This window comes from Hypanus sabinus, chromosome 4 (assembly GCF_030144855.1).
Source record: "Hypanus sabinus isolate sHypSab1 chromosome 4, sHypSab1.hap1, whole genome shotgun sequence".
Classification (NCBI taxonomy): Eukaryota; Metazoa; Chordata; class Chondrichthyes; order Myliobatiformes; family Dasyatidae; genus Hypanus; species Hypanus sabinus.
Window position 1 is genome coordinate 28,762,052 of NC_082709.1, and position 12,965 is coordinate 28,775,016.

Genomic DNA, 12,965 nt, shown 5'->3' on the forward strand with positions numbered 1-12,965 from the left:
TAAGTCTAAAGCTGACTTAAATTCCTGGAGGGATTGTTTTGTGTAATGCCATGGCAACATATCTAATCCTGTAGCCTGTAAAAAGCACTGTTCTGTCATCGGTTTTATTTCCCTTTTAACACAGTCTTTATTTTCAGCCTTGTACAGGAATACATGACTATAAAGGTTACAGCTGTTTGGGAGTTTTCTTTCTGATATTTGTGTGTACTGTACTGATGTGACTTGTACATTTTGTAGCATTTTACAATAGATTGTTCTACTGTTAACAATTTGTTTAAATGGCTGACCATAAACTCTTATGTACACCTCCTGTACTTGTTTTATTAGCAGAGTTCACAGCTGATTGCTATCCTTACTGCTCTAAATCAGAGAGAAGATGTGTGGTTGATTCGTTCAGAATTCCTAAGACTGGCATTTGGATCTTAGTGATGTCTATGTGATGCTCTTGGTCTTTATTGAGGTTTCCTTTGTGCCTGAACAGATATGAATAAAAGCTCAGAGATCACTATGTTCAAAGAGACCTGCAATTCTTTTGTGAAACACTTATCGTATGGATGCAGATGAGGCTTTTGTTCATACATTTCACCTCATCTATTACCCTAAGGCTGCCTGCAAAGGCAATGAAGAATGAATCTATTCAAAAGAACCATGACGGAGCCTGCTGTTAGTGTGAACTGTATATGAACTGGCCTTAACAGCAGGTTTCATGCATTTGGGTAAAGCACTATTCCTTATCTTTTTCTTTCCAAGGTATGAAACACAATATAATTTACATACGTTTGTGTGAAAGCTTAACTGGTAATTTTAGGATTTAGTTCTAATAAATACAATTTATCTAAATCAAAGAATGGAAAAATAGAAATTTACCGGGATGCACATTTTATCCAACAACAGCCATTGTTCAAAACAAGAAGAAAAAATTGGAGGATGAAATCATTCTAACCGTACATGTATCTCTAGAGCACTTGATTACTGACTAGCAAATAAAGAGATCTGAAAGTAAATCAGATGCCTACCCACTTCACAAGGAAATACTAAATTATAGAAATGGCCCTAAAAGAGTAGCTGACAATATTAGACCAAAGATATTTTGTTTTTTGAAAATTATTTAGGGCCCCGTATGTTGTGCTATTGTATTTTTAACAATATTAAGCAATCTCACAGATGTTTTACAAAAACAAATGTGAATTTGAAGGCCAAAGTTCAAAGTAATTTTTAAAAATTACCGTACATATATATCACCATATACAGCATGAAATTAGTTTTCTTGCAGGCATTCACGGTAAATACAAAGAAATACAGTAGAATCGATGAAAAACTACACACAAAGACAAATAACCAATGTGCAGATATATTAAAATAATAAATTAATCAATGAAAAATTGGTTGTTTGTCAGTCTTGTTTTGTGCATTGTTCAAAAGACAACAAACTGTGCAAATACAAAAAGAAAAAATATATAATAAGCAATAAATATCAAGAACATGAGATGAAGAGTCCTTGAAAGTGAGCCCCTAGGTTGTTGGAACAGTTCAATATTGGGCTGAGTAGTTATCCCATCTGGTTCAAAAACCTGATAGCTAAAGGGTAATAATTGTTCCTGAACCTGGTAGTGTGGATCCTGAGGCCCCTGTACCACCTTCCTGATGGCAGCAGCGAGAAGAGAGCATGCCCCAGGTGGTGAATGCTGCTTTCCTGCTTGCAGCACTTCATGTAGATGTGCTCATTGGTGGTGATGGCTTTACCCATTATGGATTGGGCTGAATTCACTACTTTTTGAAGGCTTTTCCATTCAAGGGCATTGATGATTCTATACTAGACCGTGATACAACCAGTCTATATACTCTCCACCACACAGCTACAGTAGTTATCAAAGTTTTAGATGATATGCTGAATCTACACTAACTTCTAAGAAAGTAGAGGTGCCGTGCCTTCTTTGTAAAGGCACTTGCTTGCTGGCCCAGGATAAACCCTCTGAATTGATAACACCAAAGAATTTAAGGTTGCTGACCACTGATGAGGACTGGCTTATGGATCTCTGGTTTGCTTGTCCTGTAGTCAATATTAGGTTCTGCTGACATTGAGAGGTTGTTGTGACACCATTCAGTTAGATTTTTGGTCTCCTTCCGTAGTGCTGATTTGTCACCATCTCTTGATTTAGCCAACAACAGTGGTGTTGTGAGAAAACTGGAATATGTCATTCGAGCTGTGCTTAGCCTCGCACTCATGAGTATAAAATGAGTAGAGCAGGGGACTACACACACAGCCTTGTGGTGCACCTTTTCTGATGGTGATTGTGGAGGAGATTTTGTTGCCAATCTGAACTGACTGGGATCTGCAAATGAGGAAATCGAGGATCCATTTGAACAAGGAGGCATTGAGGCCCAGGTCTTGTAGCTTATAGATTAGTTTTGAGAGGACGATAGTACAGTGCCAACTGTAGTCAATGAAGAGCATCCTGATGGATGCATCTTCACTGCCCAGTTGTTCCAGGATTGAGTGAAGAGCCAATGAAATAGTATCTGCTCTGACCTGTTAAGACAGAAGGCAAATTCCTCCTTAGGCAAGAGTTGATGTGTTGCATGACTAACTTCTCAAAGCACTTTATCATAGTGGATGTAAGTGCTATTGGGAGATAGTCATTGAGCCAGGTTACCATGTTCTGAAGCACTGGTATAATTAAAGCCTGCTTGAAGCATCTCAGACTGCTGAAGCAAGAGGCTGAAGATATCAGTGAACACTGCAGCCAGTTGATCAGCACAATACTAGGATAAGTATCCTGTATGGGCAGGATGCTTTCTGTGGGTTCACCCTCATGTGGCCTCAGAGGCTGAAATCACAAGGTCATTGCAAGCTGTTGGTAGCTGTGAAGGTTTCTCCATGTTTTGACGGTCAAAGTGAGCACAGAAGGCATTGAATTTATCTAGAAGCAAATCCCTATTGTCACTTACTTCACTTTATAGGAAATGAGAGCATTCAAGCTTTGCCACAGCTGATGAGCATCCTTCAGTGTTTCAGGTTTGGTCTGGAATTGTCACTTTGCACGTGAGATAGCTTTCTAGCGGTTGTACCTGCACCTGAACCCAGGTTCTGATGCAAGTTTATTCCTGCATTGTCTCCCATCAACCTATAGTACAGCTACTCACCTTCAGTCCATTGTGTTTATTTTTAATGGTTGGTTCTACTTGAGTTTCTTAAAATGTACTGTATTTCACTCATCTGTTGATTATGTTGGGTAAGAGTACAATATGCAGGTGTCTTGTTCTAATATTGAAACCAAAGATGGAAATGTACACTGTTGAGATGTACCGTGGAGAGCATTCTGACAGCTGCATCACTGTCTGGTAAGTGGGGGGGGGGGGGGGAGGCTGCAGGACTGAAAGAAGCTGCAGTGGGTCATAAATCTAGTCGGCTCCATCTTGGGCACTAGCCTACAAAGTACCCAGTACATCTTCAAGGAGCGGTGTCTCAGAAAGGCAGCATCCATTATTAAGGACCTCCAGCACCCAGGACATGCCCTTTTCTCACTGTTACCATCATGAAGGAGGTACAGAAGTCTGAAGGCGCACACTCAGTGATTCAGGAACAGCTTCTTCCCCTCTGCCATCTGATTCCTAAATGGACATTGAAACTGTGAACACGACCTCACTTTTTAAATATATTATTTCTGTTATTTTGCACGTTTTAATCTATTCAATATATATACTGTAATTGATTTACTTATTAATATTGTTATTATTTTGTTTTTTTTCTTCTAGATTATGTATTGCATTGAACTGCTGCTGCTAAGTTAACAAATTTCATGACACATGCCAGTGATAATAAACCTGATTTTGATCCTGCTCCTTCCGTTGAATATAATCATGGTTGACCATTCAAATTAACACCCTGTTCTCTCCAAGTGGCTGTTTGTCCAGGTCGTTTGGCATTGGCTGCTAGCACCATATTTAACTGCACCTTCAATATATCTGATGATTTCACTGGACTGTGTTCTGTGCTAGAGAATTCTTTGGAAATTTACCCTTGCCTCTGTTGTGAATTGTGCCTTTGTACTTCCCTAACTGTGTCTAACTGTCCAGATCCATCTGATTTTATAAGTTTCAGTGAGGCCTGCTCTCATTCTTTCAGTGTATACAGGGTTGATTGTCCCAGTCTCTGTCAATGTATCAGCGTTGCCACACAAGAATAATCTGGGTGAAACTTCAGTGCACTTTCTCCCTAGCAAGAAAATCTTTCATGACACATGCTGGTGATAATAAACCTGATTCTGATTCTGATTTTGAAATGGTGAAAATCAGAATTTACTCATGAAAGAATTAAACATCAGTTCCTCAATAATTTATGTCGATAAGTCACTTAGAGTATTGTGAGCAGTTTTGGGCCCCTTAGAAAGGATGCACTGAAATTGGAGAGGGTTCAAAGGAGGTTTACAGAAATGATTCCAGGATTCAACGGTTTGTCATAGAAAGCGTGTTTGATGGCTCTGGGCCTGTATTCACTGGAATTCAGTATAATGAGGGGTGACCTAATTGAGACCTATCGAATGGTGGAAGGCCTTGATAGAGTGGATGTGGAGAGGATGTTTCCTATGCTGTGAATGTCTATGACCAGAGGACACAGCCTCAGAATAGAGGGGTGTCCTTTTAGAACAGAGATGAGGAGAAATTTCTTTAACCTGAGAGTAGTGTATCAATGGAATTTGTTGCCACAGGCAGCTGTGGAGGCCAAGTCTGTACATATATTTAAGGCAGACTTTGATGTATTCTTGAGTGGTCAGGTCAGGAACGGATGTGGGGGGAAGGCAAGAGATTGGGCCTGACAGAAAAAAAATGGTTCAGCCATGATGAAATGGCCGAGCTGATTCGATAAGCCTCATGGCCCAATTCTACTCCTATATCTTATGGTCTAAAATTAAACGCAAAGTTTGGAGTTGTCCCTGAATTTAGAATAATAAAATAAATTTTGGGAATTTATTTAATGGTTTGTGCATAGAGTAATGTGTGTGATATACAGTAATGTGTTTAGCAATTGTCATGTAGTTAGCATATTTATCCAGTGGCATTACCCATTCCCCTTGCTGAATGGCTGAGGTTACACTATATTTTAATGCACACTTTTATCAGTGACAGTAAGAGTCATCTTGTCTGTTAATATCAGCACTTAAGACAAATAATTTGTGAAAACATGTTATAAAGGCTATAATTTGGGGAGTTACTGTGTACAGTCATTTTATTATACCTTTCCATGGATGGATTTTTATTGACTGCTGGAAGTGCCTAACGTAGGAGTTTTTGGTGTTCAGCTAGTTGATTTTAGCTAGGGGACAGTGTGGTATAGCAATAGATCAGAATGCTACAGATTGAGGATTTTTCTCTTGATCATAATCCATTGGTATATTTTGGAAGGTGATAATTTAACTGATTGAGTTCTTGTATTGGTGTAATACTCTCCTTGCTAATAAAAGTTTAAATTAAGTTTATTATCAATGTGCATATACAATGCCCATAAAAGTATTCACCCCTCCCTCTGAGAGTTTTCATGTTTTATTGTTTTACAGCATTGAATCACAGTAGGTTTAATTTGGCTTTTCTGACACTGATCAACAGAAAAAGATTCATGTCAAAGTGAAAACAGGTCTCTACAAAGTGATCTAAATTAATTACAAATTTAAAACACAAAATAATTGATTGCAGAAGTACTCACTCCCTTTAATATGATACATCAAATCATCATTGATGCAGCCAATTGGTTTTAGAAGTCACACTAGTTAAATAGAGATCATCAGTGTTTCATTTGATTGTGGTAAAGATGTACCCGTGTCTAGTCCAACTACTGGTGAGTCGGTATCCTGGCGAAAACTACACCATGAAGACAAAATAACACTCCAAGCAACTCCACAAAAAAGGTTATTGAAAAGCACAAGTCAGGAGATTGTCAAGAAAATTTCTAAGTCACTGAATATCCCTGGAGAGTACAATTAAGTCAATCATCAAGAAATGGAAATAATATGGCACAGCTGTAAAACTGTTAAAGCAAGCCGCCCTCAAAAGCTGAGTGACAGTGCAAGAAGGGGACCAGTGAAGGAGGCCACCAAGAGACTTATGACTAATCTGGAGGGGATACAAGCTTTAGTGGCTGAGATGGGAGAGACTGCACATACAACAACTGTTAACAGAAGAGAGCACCCCAATGTATGGTGCAAGTCGTGACACTGCTTAACTGGATTTTCTACCTCCCCCCTATATACTGATTCCTGACCATCTTTGATTTGTCCAATGGCAGTGGTGTCATCAGCAAAGTTGAATATGGCATTGGACCTGTGCTTAACCACACAGTCGTAATTGTAAAGTGAGTAGAACAGGGGGCTAAGTATACAGCTTTTTGGTGCACCTGTGCTGATGGTGATTGTGGAGAAGATGTTGCCAATTCAAACTGGCTAGTGTCTGCAGGTGAGGAAATCGAAAATCCAATTGTGCAAGGAGGTATTGAGGCCAAGGTCTTGAAGCTTATTGATTAGTTTTGAGAGAATATGGTATTGAATGCTGAGCTGTAGTCAGTAAAGAGCATCCTGATGTATGCATCTTTGCTGTTGAGATGTTCCAGGGTTGAATGAAGAGCCAATGCAACAGCATCTGCTGTGGACCTGTTGTGCCAGTAGGCAAGGAGCAGACCCAATTCAGTTCTCAAGCAGGAATTGATATGTTTCATCACCAACGTCTCAAAACACTGGACTTCATCACTGTGAATGTAAGTGCTTTTGGAGAACAGCCATTGAGGCAGGTTACCATGTTCTTCTTGGGCACCAGTATTATTGAAGCCTGCTTGAAGCAGAGAGGTTGAAGATCTCAGTGAACACTCCAGCCAGTTGATCAGCACAGGTCTTTACTACTTGGCCAGCTAGCTCATCTGGGCTGGATGCTTTTTATGGGTTCACTCCCATAAAGGCTGCTTGCACATCATCCTCAGGGACTGAAATCACAGGATCTTTGGGTGCTGTGGGAGATTGTGATGGTTCCTTCATATTTTGATGGTTAAAGCGAGCATTGAGCGCATCTGGAAGTGAAGCCCTGTTGTTGTCTATGTTGTTTGATCTTACTTTATAAGAGGTGATAACATTCAAGCCCTGCCACAACAGTTGAGCACCCTTTGTTGACTCACGTTGAGTTGGCAGTTGTCACTGCGCCCATGTAATGGCTTTCTCAAGATTGTACCTAGACATTTTGTAACTTACTTTGTCACCAGACTTGAATGCCTCTTATCTGACCTTAAGCACAGTGCAGATCTCATGGTTCATCCACGGCTTCTGGTTGGGGAAAACTGAATGATTTTTTGAGGATACTGTTGTCTACAACTGTTTTTATGGTCTGTGATAACCATTCAGATCCACAGATGAGTCCTTGAATATGGCTCAGTTCATGAACTGGAAATAATTCAGAGCAGTTCCTCTCCCTCCTGCAACCATCTCTTTGTTGTCCTTGTTTCTGGAGTCTTGCTCTTTAGCTTCTGTCTGTATGCAGGTAGAAGGACAGCCAAGTGATCATTTTTACCAAAATGCATTCTGGGTATAGAATGGTTGGCATTCCAAATCTTCGTGTAATGTCTTGTGTGTTGGGACCTCAGGTGCTACATGTTATATGCTGATGGTAAGTGGGCAGGGATTTCTTCACACAAGCCTGGATGAAGTACCTGATGGTGATGTGAATTGCATCAGGTTGGACTGTTTCTTGTTTGGAAATGGCATCATACAGTATCTGAAGCGCTTTATTATAGTCAGCCAATGGTAGTATGTAAACTCCAGTGAGGATCATGGATGCAAACTCCCCAGGTAAATAGAACAGACAGCATTTCATCGTTGTGTGTTCAGGGTTGTGGGAAACATGAGTTTGACAAAACTGCCACATCTGAGCACCACCACGAGTTTACCATGAAACACGCACTTCCAAATCAGCAGTTCAGTACATTCTGGGAATCAAGAAGCCTTTGGGTCTGATCACAGTATCTGGCATGCTGGGTGTAAGCCATGTCTCGGTTAAACATTGAACACGACAATCACTTATTTCCCTCCAATACAGCAAGCTTCCCCTCAGGTCCTTGACATTGTTCTCCAACGATGCCACGTTTGCTAACAAGATTCTGGGTAAGGGGGTCTGATTCCTCTGTGTTTCAGCCTGGCTTGGAGTCTTCCCCTTCTTGCATCACATTCAGTAATGGTGATGAGCTTTAGTCCACTTAAAGGTGCTATACCTCCTGCCTGAGAGTTAAGTCTGTCGAGTCCTTGAGAAGATCGTGTAATCTGTAGTTCATTAAATCAGTTTAAAAGTACATTGCTTAAAAGGAAGTTGTATGCTGCAGATTGTACTGAGCGTAATTCAAAAGGGGTATATTTAGAAGTATCGTGTGTAACCCATGGAATGTTGCCATGGTTCACTGGTGCCATTTTGCCAAAATGACCATTTTTTTCGTCTTGGTATCCAATGTGTCCATAAAGAGGTAGGTGGTATTAGTCTACACTAAAAAAAGCATAAAACAAAGGATCTGGTTGTGGACTACAGGAGGAATGGATCCGGGGTTGAGAGGGTGAACAGTTTTAAGTTCCTCAGCATAAGCATCAGTGAGGATCTCAAGTGGTCTGTACATACCGGCTGTGTGGTGAGAAAAACACAACAGCGCCTCTTTCACCTCAGACAGTTGAAGAAGGTTTGGTATGGCCCCCAAATTCTAAGAACTTTCTACAGGAGAACAATTGAGAGCATCCTGACTGGCTGCACCACTGCCTGATATGTACTTCCCTTAATCGGAGGACTCTGCAGACTGCAGTGCGGACAGCCCAGCGCATCTAGATGTGAACTTCCCACTATTCAAGACGCTTACAAAGACAGGTGTATAAAAAGGGCCCGAAAGATCTTTGGGGACCTGAGTCACCCTAATCATAAATTATTCCAGCTGCTACCATCTGGAATCGGTACTGCAGCATAAAAGCCAGTACCAACAGGCTCCGGGACAGCTTCTTCCACCAGGCCATCAGATTGCTTAACTAATGCTGACACAACTGTATTTCTGTTATATTGACTATCTTGTTGTACATAATACTTATTATAAATTACTATAATTGCACTTCGCACATTTGAACAGAGATATAACGTAAAGATTTTTACTCGTGTATGACATAAGTAATAAAGTCAATTCAATTCAAGACCCTTTTCCTTCTGAAAAGAAAGGAGAGAGGGGATGAAGGATACCTAGAAGGTAATGGGTGAAGCCAGGTGTGTGGGAATGGTAAAGGGGTGGAGATGAACTAATCTGATAGGAGAGGGGAGTGGACCATAGGAGAAAGGGAAGGAGGACTGGCACTAGCGGAGTTGATGGGCAGGTGAGAAGAGGTAAGAGGCGAGAGTGCGAATAGATTACGAGGGGAGGGGTAATTTTTTTTTTGAACTGAAAGGAAAAATCCGGTTTCATGCCATCAGGTTGGAGGTTACCCAGACAGAATACAAGGTGTTGCTCTTCCACCTTGAGGGTGGTCTCATTGTGGCACAAAAGGAGGCTATAGACTGACATATTGGAACAGGAATGGAGATTAGAAAGTTGGGCCACTGAGAAGTTCCACTTTTGGTGGAGGCTCCAGCATTTGCTGCTTTTGCTTCAGAGTTGGAGGCTCCTGTTACTCTACCTTATGGAATACCAATATTCCTACCCCTCTTCCCCTCTCGTGTCATTTTCCATAATGCTGTGTGTCTTGCAAAATGGACACCCATGGCATTATGGATACATGCTGTGTGTAACCTTTTATACCTGAAGCAATTATTTTAAAAATAGGGTATCTAACTGATTAATTATTGTGCACTTTCCCAGAACCTGCAAGTTTTTTGCCTTGAATATACATTCATTCCCCTTTTGTAAGTTACCAATGTTTATGTTTGTATCACCCTTTTGTCCAACTTATTATGACTTTTTAAATTTGATACCTTTTTACCTACCTATGCTTTCAATTTGCAGTTCACCTGAACCAAACCCGTCCATCAAAGAAATCCCTCATATTTTTGAGCAACTCTTAAGCTGCATAACCTCCTCTGTTTTAAGAGCAACAAAGCTTTCTCATCTCTGCAATGACTATAAAAATCCCTGTATCTTTGTGATTGTATTGGGTTTGCTGACTGCAAGGTTATAAACTCAAAGACCTTAAACCCTTTCAGATATAAATAGCCATAATTACTCTCACTAAAGGGAGAATATATTGTCACTACCCAATCTTCAAAGACTAGTTTACTCTGTTTATTTTCCTTGGTGAATTTAGCTCCCAATAACCACAATTTAAGTTGTGAGTCCCCTCTTCCTACCAAGAAGATACTTCCAGCTAACGAAGTAGTTTATAACACCATTCATTTATTTTCATTGATACCTGTTTAAATCCAAACAACACTCTTAAAACACATTTAAGACTCAGTGGATTTCTATCTTAAACATTTCCAAATCAGTTTCTAAAATACAAGCCGTAAAGCACAAAAGACTAAGAACAAAGCATGTCCTAAACATAAAGCTTTTCTAAAATACAAAGGATTTCCAAAACACAGGTACCATTACTATAAACTAAAAATACTTACCAACAAGCTACAAGTGAGGAAGTCATCTATCACAGAAATGGAAGCTGGAAGAATGGATTCACCCCATGTTTCTTTCATGTTTCTTGATGTTTCTTACCCTATTCATAACAAGCCTGAACTTTTCCCTACATTTATACCCATCTTCTCCCACTTGGATGACTTCATAAGCATATGATATTTCCTCAGATATCCTTTTAGCACAAATGGTCTAGAAGTATTTTCGGAGACAAAGACCTCAGCAGGCTACCATTAATGCTGTAAAAGCTCATCTTTGAGTACATAAACCTTTATATCTAAAGTACACTAGTTATTGGTATGCTAAATTATATTATCAGTCTATTCTATGAGCTACCTTGAACCAAGCAATTTAAGAGTCAGCTTGTCTGTTTGAAACGACCTGAATTAAACAACCCATTGTCTTGTACTACATCTCAAGCTGTAAACCAGGTGTAGTGACTGATATCTACTCCTCACAGAGCATCTTCAAAATACAGAGCTTGTTTGCAAACTTGTTCTATAGAAAGTTTTTAAAATTTCAAACTGACTATTGCTTTCCATTTCCATTTTAAGAATAGAGGGCTGACTGCAATTTATGATCAGAAGGTAAACAAACTGTTAGTTGGAATTTTACTTACAGCTGTTTCATCTTACAAGCAGCAGATGCTGCGTTTGGAAACATAAACCATTAAACGAATACCTATCACACCCTTACCCATTTCAATAAATTTTCTCTGAAGTGTGGTACTCAGAATTGGACATGTTACTCCACCCTAAGACCCAAGTATTGATTTACCAGTATTTCTTTATTTTTGTATTCTTTGTCTCTAAACAATGAGATTGCAATACTTTTCAACATCTGTACTAATTTGCCTTACAATGTTCCAAAAGTTGTGCTGATGAATATTATAATCATTACTCCTATACCGCTTAAGTTGCTGGTTTTTGTAGCAGCAAAATGTCAGTGTAGCTATTAAAATCACAGTAAAGCAACTATGAATCTGCATATTTCATCAGCTACAAATTTAAAGATTAAATTTATTTGTCACGTATATATTGAAACATCAAAACATACAGTGAGATGCTTCATTTGTGTCAGCGAGCAAAGTGGGAACGGAGATCAAATATATGATCGAGGGCAAGTTTTAAGAGCCTTAGCAAGAGAGCACCAATAGTTTAGAAGGAGAATCACTGCTCTTGGGACATAGATAACTGAAGGCATAATTATTATAGATGAATGGAGGAAAAAAGGTGGAACATAAAGAACAAAGTTAGTAGAAGGCAGGCTACTACAGTTGTTGAACAGCTGGGGTAGTTTTTTCAGACAATAAGAGATGAAGCAATTAGTAGGTTTGAAGGGGATGTAAATTTTAATTTGGATGAGCCGGGCAATGGACTGCCAAAGTAAGTTAGTAATGTCAGAAGTACTGCTCAATCAGCAATACTGTTGTAAAGGAATGTTGAAGTGCCAAGCTGAGTATATTCCAAGCTATTGATGTTTCATTCTGACAGGAAATACTTCTGAGGAACTTTTGTCTATTAGCATCTGCTAATGGAAATCTAGATTTTTATTGCCTCCAGCAATGTATTCTGAGTCACACAGAATGTTTTGACAGCTTTATTATGTGTATATTCAGACTTGCATGCAAGTGTGAGGTCCCTAGAAGCAGTGCACAAATATGATGAGAGAATGCTCATAAGTTTTCTGTGCTTGCATAAATTGTCAATCTCTTCCATAAATATTAGAGTTTTCCTATTGTCTGATTGTGTATTCATAATTGAAAGATTCGCAGTTTTGTTTCTGATTTAAAATTGAATTTTTTTAAGTACAGAATAAATGATGGAAAATAATCAGCAACTATTTGAGTGAAGCAAGTCAAAGCCGTCACCTCTAATTTCATTATTTAGTTTTTTTTGGCAAAAATACCACATTCTTGCCTGAATATGTTCTTAGCAGTGAAGAAACGATTTCTGCTCTGCACCTCACAAATAATTGCCTGGAGACTCACATAATGAAGATTTAGCCATACGAGATTAACAAGAAAGGTAAAAGAGAAAAATAAAGTGTCAAAAATATTTCTAAGATCTGAGACATTAATTTCTTTTCCTAAGGAACTCAAGTGCAGAAGAAATGGCTTTTTGGACCAAATGGAACATTTCTGTGCTCTGTTTTATATATACATTTCATGCTTTATTGAAAGTCATACAATGTTTTAGAGCTATCTGTACTTATACCATTTTTTCATAACTGATATGGGGTAAGAATAATACTTGCTAACAAAATTACAGTCTTAAGTTAGAGCTTTAAGTTTGTTTTTAATTGCTCTAATCATTAAGCATGGTAGCATAGTGGTTAAATTCCTGCTGCT

At 39.1% G+C, this 12,965-nt stretch overlaps 1 protein-coding gene across 5 annotated transcripts in view; it reads left to right on the top strand.

Moving 5' to 3' along the window:
* hoxd4a (homeobox D4a) overlaps nt 1–12,965 on the top strand; it is a 155,360-nt gene that overhangs the window by 115,250 nt on the left and 27,145 nt on the right. The gene's annotated exons all lie outside the window — the stretch shown is intronic.